The sequence below is a fragment of the Malaya genurostris genome, chromosome 3 (assembly GCF_030247185.1).
Source record: "Malaya genurostris strain Urasoe2022 chromosome 3, Malgen_1.1, whole genome shotgun sequence".
Lineage (NCBI taxonomy): Eukaryota > Metazoa > Arthropoda > Insecta > Diptera > Culicidae > Malaya > Malaya genurostris.
In genome coordinates this window covers 275,143,598-275,161,609 of record NC_080572.1, presented here as the reverse complement: position 1 = coordinate 275,161,609, position 18,012 = coordinate 275,143,598, and the positions used below count along the sequence as shown (strand labels likewise).

The window sequence follows — 18,012 nt, the reverse complement described above, 5'->3', positions numbered from 1 at the left end:
CCGATTTCAACAAGCTTAGGCTCGTTTGAAAGCTACTATTAGGCCATTGATCAAGTTCGAAGATCAAATGATTGGACTTTGGGTTCCGAAGATATGATGGTATAAGTGACGTAACCGACAAAGCGCGTTGATTTTTTACCGCGCAAGTTTCTCGGAGGTGGCTTAACCGATTTTAACAAGCTTAGACTCGTTTAAAAGCTACAATTGGGCCATTGATCAAGTTCTACTATGAAATGGCTGTGACTTTTGGTTCCGGAGATATAATGGAACAAATGACGTAACCGACAAAACACGTTGTTTTGTATCGCTCTGATGTATATAAGGGTGCCAATATTTTGGTATCACCTCTAATTTTGTTAAGCGCTATTTTTCAAAAGTTTAAGCACCTCGAAAAAAGTCCCCATACAAAATTTGAGGTGAATCGGACATAGGTAAGGGGTGCTAACCAGCGGTTAAGGTTTGAAAATTTTCGATCTTGAAAAATTACCATAGGGGAAAGTACATGAGATTTCCGAAATATAATTTTTTTTTGGTTCAAACGTCTTGAAATTGCATGAAACGTCGTGATTTAGTGTCATCTAAAAAAAAAAATTTTTTAAATCAACTTTCTGGGACCAACTTTTCCAAAAATTGATGATTTTTCAAGATCTATGAAAATTCCACTAAGTGGACTAAGAGGGTTTTTTAGATTAGCATCACTTTTCTCAAAGTGAAATATCAAAATCAAAAATGAGCACAAATTAGTGTCAGAAATTATTTTATAAAAAGATTAAAAAAAACATGAGACTGTTTTGAAGAAAGAGAAAGGCATCATCACTAGGTGGATTAAGAAGGGTTTTTAAAATAAAAGTTGAGATTACACCACACCTCAACTTTTCATGCATTCCTGCATGGCTGTTTTCAAACGTGTATTGAAAAATTTGAGGACGTTATGGGCAGTGCTTGCAGAAAAATCAAGCTGTTTTGCAAGTTTGTTTACTGACAGATCCGGATTTTTATTGCGACCGCATACATTTGCTTCTCGCACTTCGAAGCCATCTTCGATCTAAAAGCGTGTAGTATCGCAAAAAATTAATTTTACTCAATGTACAGACATACGTTCATCAGTCTGTGAAATATTTCACTAGTATTAGTAGGCATAGTTCTGATAGATATCTTGCTGTTGGCTGCAAGAAGAGATTTTGCAGCACATAAAAGACAAACGCGAGCACACTTCGGAAGCATGAGAAAATTTGCATAGTAGAAATATCCTACGAAAATATAGTGTTAGTGATAATAATTTTGTTCAAAAAAATATTGAATACTTAAAAAAGAAGAGGAGCGTACTACTTTCGCCTAGATTTCACTAAATCTGCTCGGATTTTCCCGAGGGAAACCAATCACAAGCCGTCGCATAATAGCTGGTCAAAGTATGAGTTGAACTAACCAGTAACCAAGAATTTCTGTTTGGTGCGAGTTTTCCGGTACACGTGTCGCGGCAAGCTGAACAAACAACGAGGTCTAGAACAATGAATGAAGTGACAATCTCCTGAGGGTCGTTGGTTTTTGTTGTTGTTTTTTTTATTGCCACTACTGACAGAAATAGGCAACGTTTGCGGTTTTAGTGCTTTTATATACCTACCTATCTACCTACCTAGCTACTGGTACTGGTAGCAATTCGCACACACGCAAGCTCCATCATTACTATAGTGAACAGTAGTGGAACATCATCATCCCTGAATGAAGGGGAAATAATATGCGGAAGACTAGCTTCACCCAGTCACAGTGTTGTTATGTTTGATTGATGAAGAGTTATTTCCGAGCGACCGTTATTCGTTGGTACCTCTTCTACTTGCCGCGTCGGCCATGGTCCATTGTGTGTGTGTGTGTGTGTGTGTGTTTTTTTTTTGGTACAGTAAAGACAATAAATTACATTATCGAGATTCACGACTTGGCACCAGGACTAACTAGGTCGGCTTTACCCAAAAGAAACTTGGCAAGAAACTGTCGTTTGGGGTTCTCCTATTCAGTCCTGGACAGTGAATTGTTATGCAGAAGAAAACTTGTTTGCCATCCAGGATGGATTTTTGATAGTAATTGATTGCGATAGATGCTGGCTCGGAAAAAGGCGTCTCTGTAGTAGTTCTGGGAGTCGGATGAATATTCTGAAGTTTTAAGTTATTCCTTCTACTGGAGGAAAAACAGGCTTCAACTTTAACTTTTCAACTAAGTTGTCACAGGATTCTTTTTAGATACACTTTGGTGTGATTTTATCAAAGTTACTAAGCCTAAAAAAATTGCATTTCCATAACACGAGTTGTGTATCTTAGCGGTGGATCAATATAATAATTTATTTCAACGTTGATGACGAAAGCACCTAGAGCAAAAGTTGCTCTCTCTCTCAGAGTATTCATAGTACGTGCAGCACTTCATCCCTTTAGTAGGCACAAATATACATAAAATACAGCACAGGCACGACGACGTCGGTAACCGCCGGTAAAACGATACGATGGGGACCACTGCATCCACCTACATATTCCGCAACCTCCATTTGCTTCATTATGTATGCATTATGCTCTAAACTACCTTCACCGGGAGCGAACGCCAACGAAAGCCAAAGTACTAACATCGTTTTCTTACGACCGCTTCGTTTCTGATACCACAAGGAACAGATGCTTGTACAAATAGCAACTCTAACGATCTAATCCTTCGAGAAAGTTCAAGGCTCTTTCCATTGATTTACTCCTTTACTGCGGCATACTTCAACACTGCGAAACTAAAATTCCAAAGAAACGCTCGAGGCATGAAACTTTGCATGAAAGTTAAGAAAGGCTTTGATGCTATAATTAAACGATGGAATTTTACCCTTTTTTTGAGCGGACACATTTCACAGCCGGCTCAGGAACAGTGCAAAATAATTCGAGGGAGAATGAGACAATTTTTTTGGATGTGGACTCGAATATACCTTAGGGGAAGGAGGGCAAAGTGGGGACTTTTTGGTTTAATGATTTTTTTTTCACTTTTTAAATGAGATATTTATTGCGTATAAACATTTGCATTGTCTTTAGTAACTAATAAACCGACCAAAAACTATTTTTATCTTGAACATTCGTTACGTTAAGTAATTGTTTAGGACGATCTAAAAAATTTGTTCAGCTCCGATGGGCTCCACGTAAAGGCAATTGATTCAATTGATGGTTAGAAAATTTTATTGCTTTATGGTGCCAGAAGAGATATCAAGAAAACCTCGCTTTGCCCTTCTTTCCCCTATATATAATTTTAAGATATATTTTTTCGTTGGACAAATTCCTCCCACGAAAAAATGTTGTACTAGTGATTTTCATTCAATCATAAATTTTTGAATTAAAATAATTCTAATCGAGTTCAACACTGAGAACAATCGATTTTAACAAATTAGAGAACAATTTGCAAAAAAACACCATTTTGAATTCTGATGTTTTGTCCCGAGATAGGTGATTATGTTTCCTACCAACCGTACTTAGATTGCAAGATGGGCACCATTAAGTAGGAAAAGGTTTTCAAACAAAAAAGTTTTTCTTTCTCTTGATAAAAAAAATTTAGCCCTTTTTCTAGATCAAAATAAAGTATGCAAAATGGGTTTTAGTGACCAATTCTACATGCCCAGAAAATTTTATTCCGATTCGAGAAGGTGTTTCCAACTCGTTTTGTCACGAAATCCGCCTAATAGAATTCTGCACTGAAAAATATAAAATTTAAAGTCGATTTGAATGAAATTTTTATGTATGTACCGTTTCAACCGGCAAAAGATAAGCATTTTTAGGAAAAAGAAACGAATAAACAAATAAACAAATAAACAAATAAACAAATAAACAAATAAACAAATAAACAAATAAACAAATAAACAAATAAACAAATAAACAAATAAACAAATAAACAAATAAACAAATAAACAAATAAACAAATAAACAAATAAACAAATAAACAAATAAACAAATAAACAAATAAACAAATAAACAAATAAACAAATAAACAAATAAACAAATAAACAAATAAACAAATAAACAAATAAACAAATAAACAAATAAACAAATAAACAAATAAACAAACAAACAAATAAATAAATAAACAAATAAACAAATAAACAAATAAACAAATAAACAAATAAACAAATAAACAAATAAACAAATAAACAAATAAACAAATAAACAAATAAACAAATAAACAAATAAACAAATAAACAAATAAACAAATAAACAAATAAACAAATAAACAAATAAACAAATAAACAAATAAACAAATAAACAAATAAACAAATAAACAAATAAACAAATAAACAAATAAACAAATAAACAAATAAACAAATAAACAAATAAACAAATAAACAAATAAACAAATAAACAAATAAACAAATAAACAAATAAACAAATAAACAAATAAACAAATAAACAAATAAACAAATAAACAAATAAACAAATAAACAAATAAACAAATAAACAAATAAACAAATAAACAAATAAACAAATAAACAAATAAACAAATAAACAAATAAACAAATAAACAAATAAATAAATAAACAAATAAACAAATAAACAAATAAACAAATAAACAAATAAACAAATAAACAAATAAACAAATAAACAAATAAACAAATAAACAAATAAATAAATAAATAAATAAACAAATAAACAAATAAATAAATGAATAAATAAAATAAAACAAATAAAAAACTAACGTTGCAAAATATTGTGTGCTTCATTTAGTACTTCCAAATCGTCCAAATACAACGAAATCGATTATATGAAATTCGGTGATTTTCCATGGAAAGCGTGAAAAGCTATTCCAAAAATTCATTTTTCAGAGTTATTCATTTTTCAGAGCTATTTTTGACAACACTCGGAGAATCCTTGGAATTTCCCAGCCATTTTTACCCTGCAGATAGATAAAAGTTTTTCAAATGTCTGAATGTTTTTGGTTTTGGCAAATTTTTCAAATTTCCCATCGAAAATTTCCTAAAACCACTTGCGCGCCTGGTCCTTGAACCATGGCCTTAAGGGCTGAGGCCAGTAGGTCGCGTATAACCACGTGGCTCGCTCTGCGTATTACATTTCTCTCCATGCTCTCTCTCGCATATGTGCAAAATGACTCTCGATGGACCAGGTAGTCAAGAAAGTTTTTATATTTTCGGTTACAAGTTTAACTACATCACATAAAATCCAATAAAGCTACCGCTTGTTTGGCAGCCTTTCTGAGCCGATTTTATTTCTCTCTCGTGTTTCGTTACGGTACCAGGAAACTGGAGCAGAAAAAATGGCTCCACCATAGAAATGGACTTACCTTCACAAAAATAACATTCACTTAATTTTTATCGCGACAACATATATGTTTTTATGCACTAATCGCATCGAAATTTAATTATCTAGACATTGTTAGGATAGATTTTTGATCCATGCTTTTGAAGGCGAGATATTCAATGAGAACAAGTTAAAAGACAGCGTTTTCAGCTATGCAACGCTAAAGTCAATGAATCATTCTGAAATTTTCACAGAATAATCTAAACCAATTTGTAAGAGATTGTCAGTTTGGTTTTTCGATATTCGAAAAAATCAGATTTGAGGCGTGAAAATAACCCTCTAAAACGCCCTAAAACATACTGGCCTTCTCCCTTGAATGAAAATTGTTCAATTTCATGAGTATTTTTTCAAAACTGGTAGCGAAACGAGATGTAAATTTTTATAAAACTTCATGGTGAATTCATATGGCCGGCCTTGTTAGTTAGGGAATATACAAATCTACTTTTGGACTACTAGTCCTCGGTTTCCACTCCCGAACGCACCGGTAATAGTGAAGAAAAGCCTAAAAAAACGGAACTCACTTCGATTTCTCAGCAACGGTTAAAACGATTTTCACAAATCATGATTCAACATAAAACACCTATTTTCTTAAAAAATACTGTGCAATTTCATTCAGATCCGACTTCTGGTTCCGAAATGATAGGACGATAAGTATCAAACTGTCATACAAAATGATGCAAAACCGGTACGCATCGGTACGTGTTGGTACGGAAGAGGAAAACACCACCGCCTAGCACACAGCGTGCTCAGAACTGCAAATTGTCAGTCATGTCAAATGACCTTGACAGACTGACTACAATCATCGTCAACTGTAATCGGTACGGTCAAAGTGTCTGTCAAATGAGATACTCGATAGTTCAATGACCAAGTAGAAGTATACTCAGTCAAATACAGGTGACGCATTTTGTTCTCTCTCTCATTCTCCTATTCCCTGTTGAAGTAAAAAAATCCATGAGAGTACTTACATAAACATAAATTGATAAAGTTAATTGTTCTTTGTAAAAAGTCATCGGATTTCGGAGTTTATTGGTGTACATGAGTTTAATTCAATGTTTATGCCGCTTGATTAATATTTAGTCACATTGTAATCAAGCAGTGACAGGAGAAATGAAGATAATACCAATCGCATCGGCAATCAATGAGCGTCCTGGTGAGTATAATATCAAGAGAATTTAAGTTATGACAGATCGACTCTCAGACACTCAATATATGACGATTGGTAGAGCCTGGTTGGCAGCAGTCCAGTGACATAAACTTTCCAATCTTCGTCGTGCAAAGTTGCTCGTTGATAGTGACATCTAGCAGCTCTGAGCGTGCTTTGTTCAATTTTGTATAGCGTGCAAGGTTACCACATTTGAATCTATATTAACTTGACATAACTGTTTACAAATTGAAAAGGTGATGGTTGTTTAAACATAAAGAAAGTTTTTGATTTTATTCAAGTTTGAAAGAAAATATAGTAATATGAAAAAGGCATAATTACACCACTAAAGCTTGCTTCAGATAGAATTGGAGCAAAGACAATTGCCTGTATTTCAGTTATTTATTACTGAATTCAAGAATGTAGCGTTTTCTTCATACTTTTAAGAATAAATGCGGATAAAATTATTCATTACGGTTTCGAAGGAATTCTCGATTTTTTCCTGTAACACGGCTCATTAGGCGGCGCACACCTTCTTCGTCCATCGTTTTAGCTATCTTATTCCACCAGGTAGTCATCTGATTGATGTCTTTGACAACCTTTCCCTTTGCCTTGAGTCTCCTCTTCAACCTTTCTCTGCATACCATTCTTGAACGACTTTGCTCTAATGACAGCTTGCCAAATCTCGCCAAAACATAACGGGATGGTCGCGGGATCCAAGAAAGGCAAAATTCGTTTTTGGAGACACTCTTTTTGGTATAGTTTCGATGTCATTGTCCTATTTAATACGAAAACTTTCGTTTTTTTGCCACAGCTCCAAATTCCCTTCCAAATCATAAATTTTCTTGCAAATTTGTCGATTTGCGGAATGTCAAAAATCATACGTGAAACTGACAAAATTCCTGATACGTGGGCGCCAAGAACTTCCAAATCCGTCCACCAGGAGCATTACAATATGAGCAAAAGTTTGTTCCAATTCTAAATGAAGCAAGCTTTATGTGGATTAAAAAGGGTTTTTTCATCGTTTTCTGTATCAATATTCGTAAAACTATCTAACAATTTCATTAAAATATACAGGAAACTTTCAATAAATATACGAATTTTCTTGAATATATTTGGGTAATATGAAAATTTCTTTTTTTCGGTGATTGTTGTTGAAGACAGTTACAATCGATTTAGTAATGAAAATGTTTTATAGAAATGGTTATAAATTTGAATTCGAAGATAATGCATAATTTCCAATATAAGGTTTAACACGTCACAGTCGAACAATTGTGTTGCCAAAATGGAACCGTGCTAAAAACAAGTCGAGCCAAAATACTACGCTAAAGAGTAGTGCATTCAATTTTTCAATCACTTAGAAGCGATTGTATTGAAGATTGGGTCTAATTTTGATCCCAAGCGTCATTTCATCGTGCTTCGTTCAAATCCTCTTCTATTGGGATATGACGAAAAAGTCGATATCTCCGTGAATAGCTGACGGATTCTTGCAATATATGCCTTGTTTGATTGGTATTACGAAAAGGTATATAAATTTGAAATTATATTTTATTTTCAAGGTCAATTGTGGCAATCGTATTGTCAAAAAACAAATTTTGACACAAAAGTTTGTATAACTGGGAAAGTAACCATCAGATCCAAGAAGAAAAACAATAGCGGACAAACTTCTAGGAAGATCTTATATTTGCACTACTAGTTTGGTCAAAATCGGTCCCACCATCTCTGAGATTCACGCTTTTTCAATATTTTCGTCGATTTGAATTTGAAAGTTTGAGCGAATTCTGTACCTTTATTTTATATTGATAAAAAAGGTAAAATGAAGCACGTCAGTTTTATTCGTATTCACGTCAGTCCAGTTTTACCACTGACATCACCCAGCCGCTTTAATTTTTGTCCTGAGAGAAAGACCCAAATTTTAAAATATCCCCAATTGACTTAATTTCTTCAAGATTGCCGAATTGATTTTCATTTAGGTAGGTCCATCATGAAATTTCTTTCGATATAGAGTATCGATTCAATGATACAGGGTTCGGTTTTAACACCCGGAATCTATACTGAAACTTTTGAACGAACATGTAAGCAAACTACAACAGAATAATAAACCACAAGCAACGCGATGTTGCTTCTTGGTGGAATTTAAATTATTAGACAGGTCGAACAAGCTAACGAATCACCTTTGGCACGTGTTATCATTCCGTCGATATTAAACCTATTTTAGAAGACGCCCATTCCCATTTCGTAGAAAAACTCTTAACTCTTACAGAAAAGAAGCGCGACCGCATGATTAGGGGGGCGGCAATTTAGGTAAGAGTTTTTTCCCGGTCCCGCTTATAGTAAACCGCCCTCATCATATCGTGTCAGTAAGCAAGCCACACCACACCACATTATTAGGTTGTTGTAAACTTGGAGAAGACTGCCTCTACTACTCATCACCAAGCTCGTTTCAGAGAAGAGTCATCCACCCACTCACCTCGAGGGCTGCTTTCTTTTGCGCCCATCGACATCACACCACAAGCCTTCAACCACCACAAAAGTGTGTGTGTGTGCAAGAGACAAATGTTGAAAACGGTTCGTTGGTGAGCTTTCGGTTCTCCCAGCAGCAACATGTGCATTTGTTCCTAATGATGAAAGTGATGTGTGTGTGTGTGGAAATTACCATCTGGAGTCAACTAAACTGCTGAACTGGCGCATGGTGTGGGCGGTGAATTTAGCAGTGCGGTCAATAAATCAAAAACAATAATGCATTTCACTTGGTACTACGAAACTAGCGTTGCAAAAAATGTAGGCCAGCCGTCGCTTCAAGTGTGGTAGGCGCTTTATGACGATATATCATAGAGGTAACAGTAGGTTCGAACAAGTGATGCGAAATTCAAATTTTCAGGATTAAAAATAGTCAATTCAGGGGTCTGCTTATTGGACTGACGAAGTTGGAATTGAAAATGACGTCGCATTGGAAACAAATCACAAATAAATATACCCATCCATGAAGAGTAAAGATATCGAGACATAGCGAATTAACAACAAGGTGTTACATTTTATTTTGTTTTTTGCTAGCTCAAAATACTAGAGTGAGCATTAGGTGTTCGATGACATTGATCATTGAAGGTCTAGTTGGTCTTATTTCATGTTAAGTAACTCAAATTGATTAATACAAAAAAAAAACATATAAATTCCTGAAACTTGCATTTGTTTGTTCTGCAAAATATATCATTTCCTAAAGAATTGCATTCAAAACTTCGTGTCTATAAAATAATACCTGGCGAAAAAGCTACTATCTGTTGACGGCCAGAAAGTCGTCACTGAATTTCGTTCTTAAGGCACTTCGGTGCAAAAAGTGATTTGCAAATAGCAGTCTTTCCATCCGCTTAGCGGTTTAAGATGAACCGTAAGGTGACGATAGCAATTCAACATAAACTGCTAATGCACTGATGAGTTAAAGACGAAACGTTAAAATAAACTGATAATAGTGAAAGAAATCATTTTATTTTCGGAATAGTGTAGGAGAAAGTGGAGGATTTCGAGCCATGGGGTATTTCGAACCACTAGTCTTATCTGTCATTCTGCGACATGGATCTATACTAAACTTCTGTCATCGTAGGAAAACAGATTGAAAAAATGACAAGCGAACGCAGCTATGTAATGCAAAACGTTAAAATCGTTAAATCGCAGAAACGGGAATCGAACCCGTAACTTTCTGTACGATGTTAGGTGGTTAGATTCAAGGTTTTTAAAAATGCGTTACACTGCAAACTTCGACTTCGTCTCTTTATTTCTACAATTTTAAAAAATTACGTATTTCGCATGAGTCAGAATAAAAATGTGGTTCGAAATATCCCACTTTATCCTATTTTAACACAATTCACTATTCTGATTCATTGAAATCTCTGTTCTAGCTTTTCATATTTCACTTCACACTATTTCTATGAGTGAAATTTTTCAGCTTGTTACGAGTGTTTTTTTCTAGAAGGTTTGTTTTTCATGTGGATTACTCTATTGTCTGGAAGATTTTTTGACAGTGTAAAGTCATGTTTCTACTCAGTATTGTTTGTCAAATCATAATGAATAGAATAATTCCAGCACAACGATTCCATATCGTGGAAATTTATTTATTTTCAAAATCAGTGTTTATAGAACTGTGCATAGCCGTCCGTCTGAGGCTACCAAAAAACTTAATTACCAAACATTCACTCTTTTGAATGCCATGCCATCGACAAGAATGAGAAGAGTGCGGTCTATGGGCTGATGGAATCATCGGTCCTTACTTCTTTAAAAATGAAGAAGGACCACGTTTTTACAGTTGCCAAATCTTCAAGATGATGAATGTGGACGAAATGTGGTTTCAACAGGATGGTGCCACTTGTCATACTGCGGCCGAAGCAATCGACTTATTGAAACAACATTTCAAAGACAATGTTATTTCGAGAAATGAACCGGTGATTTGACGTCACTCGATTATTTTTTTGTGCGGATACGTGAAGTTATTGGTTCATGTGGATAAACCAGCAACGATTGCTGCCTTGGAAACCAATATTCAACGTGTCATTGCTGAAATATACCCCCTATAATTCTTGAAAAAATAATCGAAGATTTGACCTCCAGAATGACTTTTGTGAAAAATAGTCGTGGCGACCATATGCCGGATCTCATATTTAAATGTAAAATGACATCTTCCAATAATTATCTACCAATTTTAAAAAAATTGGCTATTTCATAATTTGTCATGTGTGTAGAGCTTAAAATTGAAACACACTCTCCATGAAAGAATCCAATCCATCAGCCTCATAATCCTCTTCTTTACCGTCTCATTCTCAATGATCGCCTCCAAAACAAACGACAAAAGAGAGTATCAATGCCAACGTCACTTGTTCCCCTATGACAAGACGAAACCAAAATAACGTCAGGAATATTAGCAGAATTTCAATTCTCATCATTTCATCGATATAATGAAAATCTGTGACGTTTGGCTATAAAAAGTGTCTAAAATATGATAAATGGAAGTAATTTTCTCGAATTCTCGATTCTCGAAACTTCGGTTGAATATCGATACTGTACTAGAGACGAGCAAAACAGTTCATCTCAAAGAATCGTTCAGTACTTCAGAGTTCTATTGGTAGAACTAGTTCTCCAGAGCCGTTCGTTCGTTAGTATTAATTAGGAAAAAAGACCTGTCCCGGCAGTTGCTTTTAATATGCTTTGATGTATTGATTAAACGTCTATGATGCAGCACCAGTATTTCGTCAGGTTTTATTTTTGGTTTTGACATGATGATGGAAACATACATCGGACTGAAAGACTGAACATTTTGCTTGATCAGACCATGTCAATTCCAAGCCATTCAATTTTATAACGTGAGTATTTTTTAGTTTAAGAAAAGAAACTTTAGACTAATGAGGGGGGGGGGGGGCATACACTAGATATTTGGAATCTAAGAGAACGAGGAATTAACACTCCTAATATCAAGCCTCAAAAAGTTACGCGAAGCACCAAGCCTAAAAAAAGTTGGAACGGTAACTTTGAGCTGTCATAGCTCAGCTGTTTTTCAACGGATCTCAATAAATTTTACACGCTGAATTTTGTACAGTTCGTAGATTATTTAAAGTATGTCATTATTGACAATCGGTTAGGAAAAATCAATAAAAATGTGTTTTTTTTTCACGCACAAAATATGCCCTATCTGCATTTATGCGGCACCAGCATGGTGAATAGAATTTTGAGAACTTCAACTTTCTCGCGTCATAACTTTGTTGTTAGTCAACCGATCTTTGAAATTTGTTTAACCATTGGAATGGTACTAGTTTCAGAAATAAAATGCACTAAAACATACGTAAAATAGAGTTGTCTACCTAAAGTTATAGAGAAAACTGTAAACAGAAGATCACAAAAAAGATGGGATTTTTTACAATGGTCGTAAATATCTCTGAATTCAAAGCGATGACCTATATGTTTTTATACATTATTCGATTGCTAGTCAACCCAGCTACAATTTATGCTAAGCTGACGTTTTTGTACCATCAAAAACAACCTGAAAATATACAGTGTAAATGTAAATATTGACAAATATTACAAAAAAATTATTTTTAACATATAAATAAAAAATGAAAGCGATGAATTGTACATTTTTTGCTCTAAATTGTTAGAATCATTATCATCAAGATTGTTTTGATGAATAAAATTATATATTCTCTCAAAACAACTAAAAAAATCGGTAGAAATACATTCAGTTTCTATCAGCGGAAATATATTGCCTAAAAATTTCAAGCCAGAACAGTTACGTTATTGACTAATATAATTTATAATTTTCTATATTTTGAAATCAATTTATTTACAATTTACTCACAAATGGAGGCTTCGATTTTTTTTCGATTTTTGTGCTGTACTAAAGAATGAACACATAGATCCAAATAATTTTTATGTACATATAAAACAACCTCAATTGATATCTACTACAATTGTGAATTTGTTCAACATGTCCGTAGAATCTAAAAAATCGGTGCAGGATCGGAAATTTTAAAATTTCTGTTATGCCTACAACGTTTCAGTATACACTCTAACCTCAATTTACGCACAAAGTCGTTGGTGCGTAAATTAAATTTCGCGTAAATTGAGATTTTAGAACCTGGAACGGGAAAAATCACATTTTCATTGATTTTTCCTAACCGATTGTCAATAATGATATACTTGAAATAATCTACGAACTGTACAAAATTCGAGGGTGTAAAATTTATTGAGATCCGTTGAAAAAGAGCTGAACTATGAGAGCTCAAAGTTACCGTTCCAACTTTTTTTCGGGCTTGGTATTTGGAGTGTTAAGAGAGATAGAGTGTCTAAGACAGAGCATCCTGTAATTCTACGAAGATTATCCACAAGTTTCGTGTGGGACACTAGGTAGCGCGATCGCCACAAACAAAGTTTTAAATTTAGTATTTTTTAGTTTTTAGTGACGCGGATTTCCGAAGTTATTTGTTTTGTCTTAGAAAGTTTTCTTGTTTTGTCTTAGAAATTCATGAAACGTTGAGATCTGGTGTTATCTCGAAATTGTTTTTTTAATTACTCTCTGACACTCAGAAAATTTTCGATCTGAAATTTTTTTTTTTGAACGTTTCATACAGTTCTAAAACATTTGTCATAAAACAAATCAATTTTTGATATCTCAACTTCCAAAGTCGACTTTTTTCAAAAACAAAAATTTTTTTTTTCAGATTACACCAGATCTGGACGTTTCTTAATATCTAAGACAGATTTGCAAAGTTACGCGATTTTTCGAAAGTTTTCGGTTTTCTTGTTTTGTCTTAGAAATGCATGAAACGTTAAGAACTGAATTTCGGAGCTGAGTTGTGGATCTGAAATTGAAAATTGAATCCTGGACCGGAATTCTGTAACTAAAGTTTCAGTTGCAGATTATAATTCGGGTCCAGAGGTCAGTGCCATGATTCAAGTACAAAATGCAGTGCCGAACTAGAACCCTGGTCTCGAATTCAGTTTCAAAATTCAAATTCTATAATATCAAAAAAACTGAACCATCCATTTTATTCGATATTATATATTTTTTTCCATTCACGTCGTCCGATTATGTTTCTTACATTACTTTTTCTTAATAGGGTTCTAAATGCTAAGCATATCCCGTATTTCTGGACATTTCAGAAAGTGCGAGCTCTTCATAATAAACTCTCCGCTGGTTTCTAGCCAGTTTTATTTCCAAATAGCCCAACTAGTTTATCTTCCAAGGAAATCCTTCTAGAATTGGTCTGGTTCTAGCAAATCAATTTGACATTTGAAGTGCTTATATTCAGACTAATCATGTTTGTTCCGGATTTTTCACTGAAATTCCCAACCTTTCCCGGTTTTCCCAGTGAAACCAAATTCCCGACTTTTTCCCGGATTTACCGATTTTTCTGGTCACTATAGAAAGGTATTGTAATTGCTGGAAAACAGACTTTCGAACAGTGCCTCGGAGACCCATAGTGTTATATACCATTCGACTCAGTTTGACGAGATCGGAAAATGTCTGTGTGTGTGTGCCCTTTTCGCAAGTTTCTCGGAAATGGCTGAACCGATTTTAACAAGCTTAGGCTAGTTTGTGAGCTACTAAGGAATGTATCGAAAATAAGATATCCACATACATTTGTGTTGTACGCATGTATTTGTGGTGGTTTTTTATGCTCAGATCACAGAATGCTGTGCGTTGGGCTGTCAGCTTTCGTTTGTTTAGTTGTTTGTGCGGTTGAAATTCTGCGTTTTCAAAATGACACATGGCTAAGTGAGAAGGGCATTACTATGCGAAAATTGGCGAAGCGGTTTGGAATTCATCATGCCAGTGTAAAAACCATCATTAATAAGTTTGGGCAACACTATTCAGAATCCGCAGAAATCCGGTTCTTCCAACCCGAAACTGGACCAGAAAGTGGTATCTCTAATCATGAAAAACAAATCAATGTCCAATACGTGGTTTGGCCAAAAAAACATGAACGAGTGTCGGAATGATCCAGCGTATCAAGAGGCGAAATCATCTGAAGACCTACAAGAAGCAGAAAATCTCGGAACAAAGTGTAGAACAGAAGAAGCGAGCAGCAACAAGGGCCCGGAAATTGTACTCGTGTCTTTTGCAGTGTCCGGATGTATGCGTTTAAATGGACAATGAGACTTATGTAAAGGAGGACTCCCCAATACTTTACCGTCGTCGTTAAGGAGGGTTTGAGCAATGCGGACAGGTCGATTCAAGTGAAGAAATTCGGTTGAAAGGTACTGGTATGGCAAGCAATATGTTCCTGTGGTTTGAAGTCAACCATTTTTTACACTACCGGAACTATAAATGCAGAATTCTATCGATCCGAGTGTCTCCAGAAGAGATTGCTGCCATTATGTAAGAAGCATAGTACACCTTCACTGTTTTGGCCGGATTTAGCGTCGGCTCTCTATGCCAAAACCACTCTCAGTTGGCCATTGCGGAAAAGGGTATAAATTTCATTGAGAAAAATGTCAATCCACCAAATTGCCCTCAGCTTCGACCCATCGAACGTTACTGGGCAATCGTGAAGAGGGTCTTCAAGAGAACTGGTAAGGCAGCGGAAACATGCAGGAGTTCAAAAAAATTCGTGAAAAATCATGAAGGAATAACTTAAATTTCATCCGGTTTCCATTATGCTCAAGTACAATAAAGGATCAATTTATGGTTTAAATATAAAATCGTTTTTACCTTTTTATATAAAAATAGGAATAGAATTCGCTCAAACTTTAGAAAAAAATTCCGAAGCCCGGAGGGCCGAATGTCATAACAGATCGGCTGAAAAGTTCGTATCGTTTCTATGAGAGGGCGCCACTAGAATTAAATCCATACCATTTTCAGTTAGTACCAACCTTCAAAAGATACGTGTATAAATTTGACAGCTGTCTGATTATTAGTTTGTGAGATATTGCATTTTGAAAGAAGCTACTTTTGTTATTGTGAAAAAAAAAATGGAAAAAAAGGAATTTCGTGTGTTGATGAAACACTACTTTTTGATGAAAAAAGTGCCGCCGATACCAAAAAATGGCTTGATGAGTGTTATCCAGACTCTGCACCGGGCGAAGCAACAATTCGTAAGTGGTTTGCATAATTTCGTACTGGTCATATGAGCACCGAAGACGATGAACGCAGTGGACGTCCAAAAGAGGCTTTTATCGATGAAAACGTGAAAAAAATCCACAAAATGATTTCCAATGACCGTAAAGTGAAGTTGATCGAGATAGCTGACACCCTAAAGATATCAAAGGAACGTGTTGGACATATTATTCACGAATATTTGGATATGAGAAAGCTTTGTGCAAAATGGGTGCCGCGTGAGCTCACAATCGATCGAAAACAACAACGAATTGATGATTCTGAGCAGTGTTTGGAGCTGTTATATCGAAATAAAATCGATTTTTTCGTCGATATATAACAATGGACGAAACATGGCTCCATCACTTCACTCCGGAGTCCAATCGACAGTCAGCTGAGTGGACTGCACGCGATGAACCGAACCCAAAGCGTGGAAAGACTCAACAATCGGCCGGTAAGGTTATGGCGTCTGTATTTTGGGATTCGCATGGTATAATTTTCATCGACTACCTTGAAAAGGGAAAAACCATCAACAGTGACTATTATATAGCGTTATTAGAGCGTTTGAAGAACGAAATTTCAAAAAAACGGCCTCATTTGAAGAAGAAAAAAGTTTTGTTTCATCAAGACAATGCACCGTGTCACAAGTCGATGAAAACCATGCTGAAATTGAACGAATTGGGCTTCGAATTGCTCCCTCATCCACCGTATTCTCCAGATTTGGCCCCCAGTGACTTTTTCCTGTTCTCAGACCTCAAGAGAATGCTCGCTGGTAAAAAATGAAGCAATGAAGAGGTAATCGCTGAAACTGAGGCCTATTTTGAGGCAAAGGACAAATCGTACTACAAAAATGGTATCGAAAAGTTGGAAGATCGCTATAATCGCTGTTTCGCCTCTGATGGCAATTATGTTGAACAATGGTCTCCCCGTCACCCAGAACGCTAATGAATGGTTTTAAGATCGGATGTTTACTTTTTGAGTTATACGAAGTTTTATGTCAAATTTTTTTTTAACAGTATCTGTCACACGTGACCTTGAAAACAGGATATATTTTTAGACTTAGATTCCGCATAGTAATACCTATCCAACAAGCCATAGATTGTTAAAATCCGTCCATTTTCAACGGAGATATCGATATTTTCGTATAAGCGACTTTTCCCTCTATTCCAGCAGTAAGAGTTTTGAGCGCTGTATGATAAAGCAATGCTTGGGATCAACGTGAAACATGATTTTTATACTGTTACATACAATTGTTTCTAAGTACCAAAAAGACAAAGTGAACTGAACTTTTTTAGATTATCATCACTCTTCTTATATAAATAGGCAACGCAATTGCCAAGCGCTTGATTGGAAAAACGATACCGACAAGAAATCTGAATTAGTTGCTGTCAAAAATGAGCCAAAATTAGTGTCAGAAATTATTTTAAAGAATGATAAAAAAAGTCATAAGACATAGTGAAATTAAACGATACAACAACAGTACTATTAGTCATGAGACTGTTTTGAAGAAAGAGAAAGGCATTAGGTGGATTAAGAAGGGTTTTTTTTATTTAATAAAATAAGTTCAAAGGCACACTGCTTGAAGTGCAGAGAATTACCTTTGTTTTGATGTGTCAACCATATTCGTACGTCAATTCGTTACCGAGATATAGATTAGATGACTAAATGGACATCGGCTTTAGATTGACTCTAAGGGTAAGATGAAATTAGATGCATTCGCTTTGGGGTTTCACGTCGTTATAACATCAGTATTGCACAATTTTCGAACTATTTTGTGGGGTACTTTTTCTAAGAGCCGAAACCAAGATACAAAATTCAATTTTATTACAACTCGTTGTTTAAAAGTCGAGTAATCGGCAAAATAATATTGCGATTCTACTAATGAGGTGACTATTTATTACAATAACTCACAATACTTCTCTGTTTAGATTCTTGTACCAGAATTTTATCATTTGGCACTCGTTTCAGAAAAAAACTATTGG

General features: G+C 35.2%; 1 protein-coding gene across 4 annotated transcripts in view; it reads right to left on the bottom strand.

The window, feature by feature from the left end:
• LOC131439024 (kinesin-like protein KIF13B) overlaps positions 1 to 18,012 on the bottom strand; it is an 85,828-nt gene that overhangs the window by 27,785 nt on the left and 40,031 nt on the right. The gene's annotated exons all lie outside the window — the stretch shown is intronic.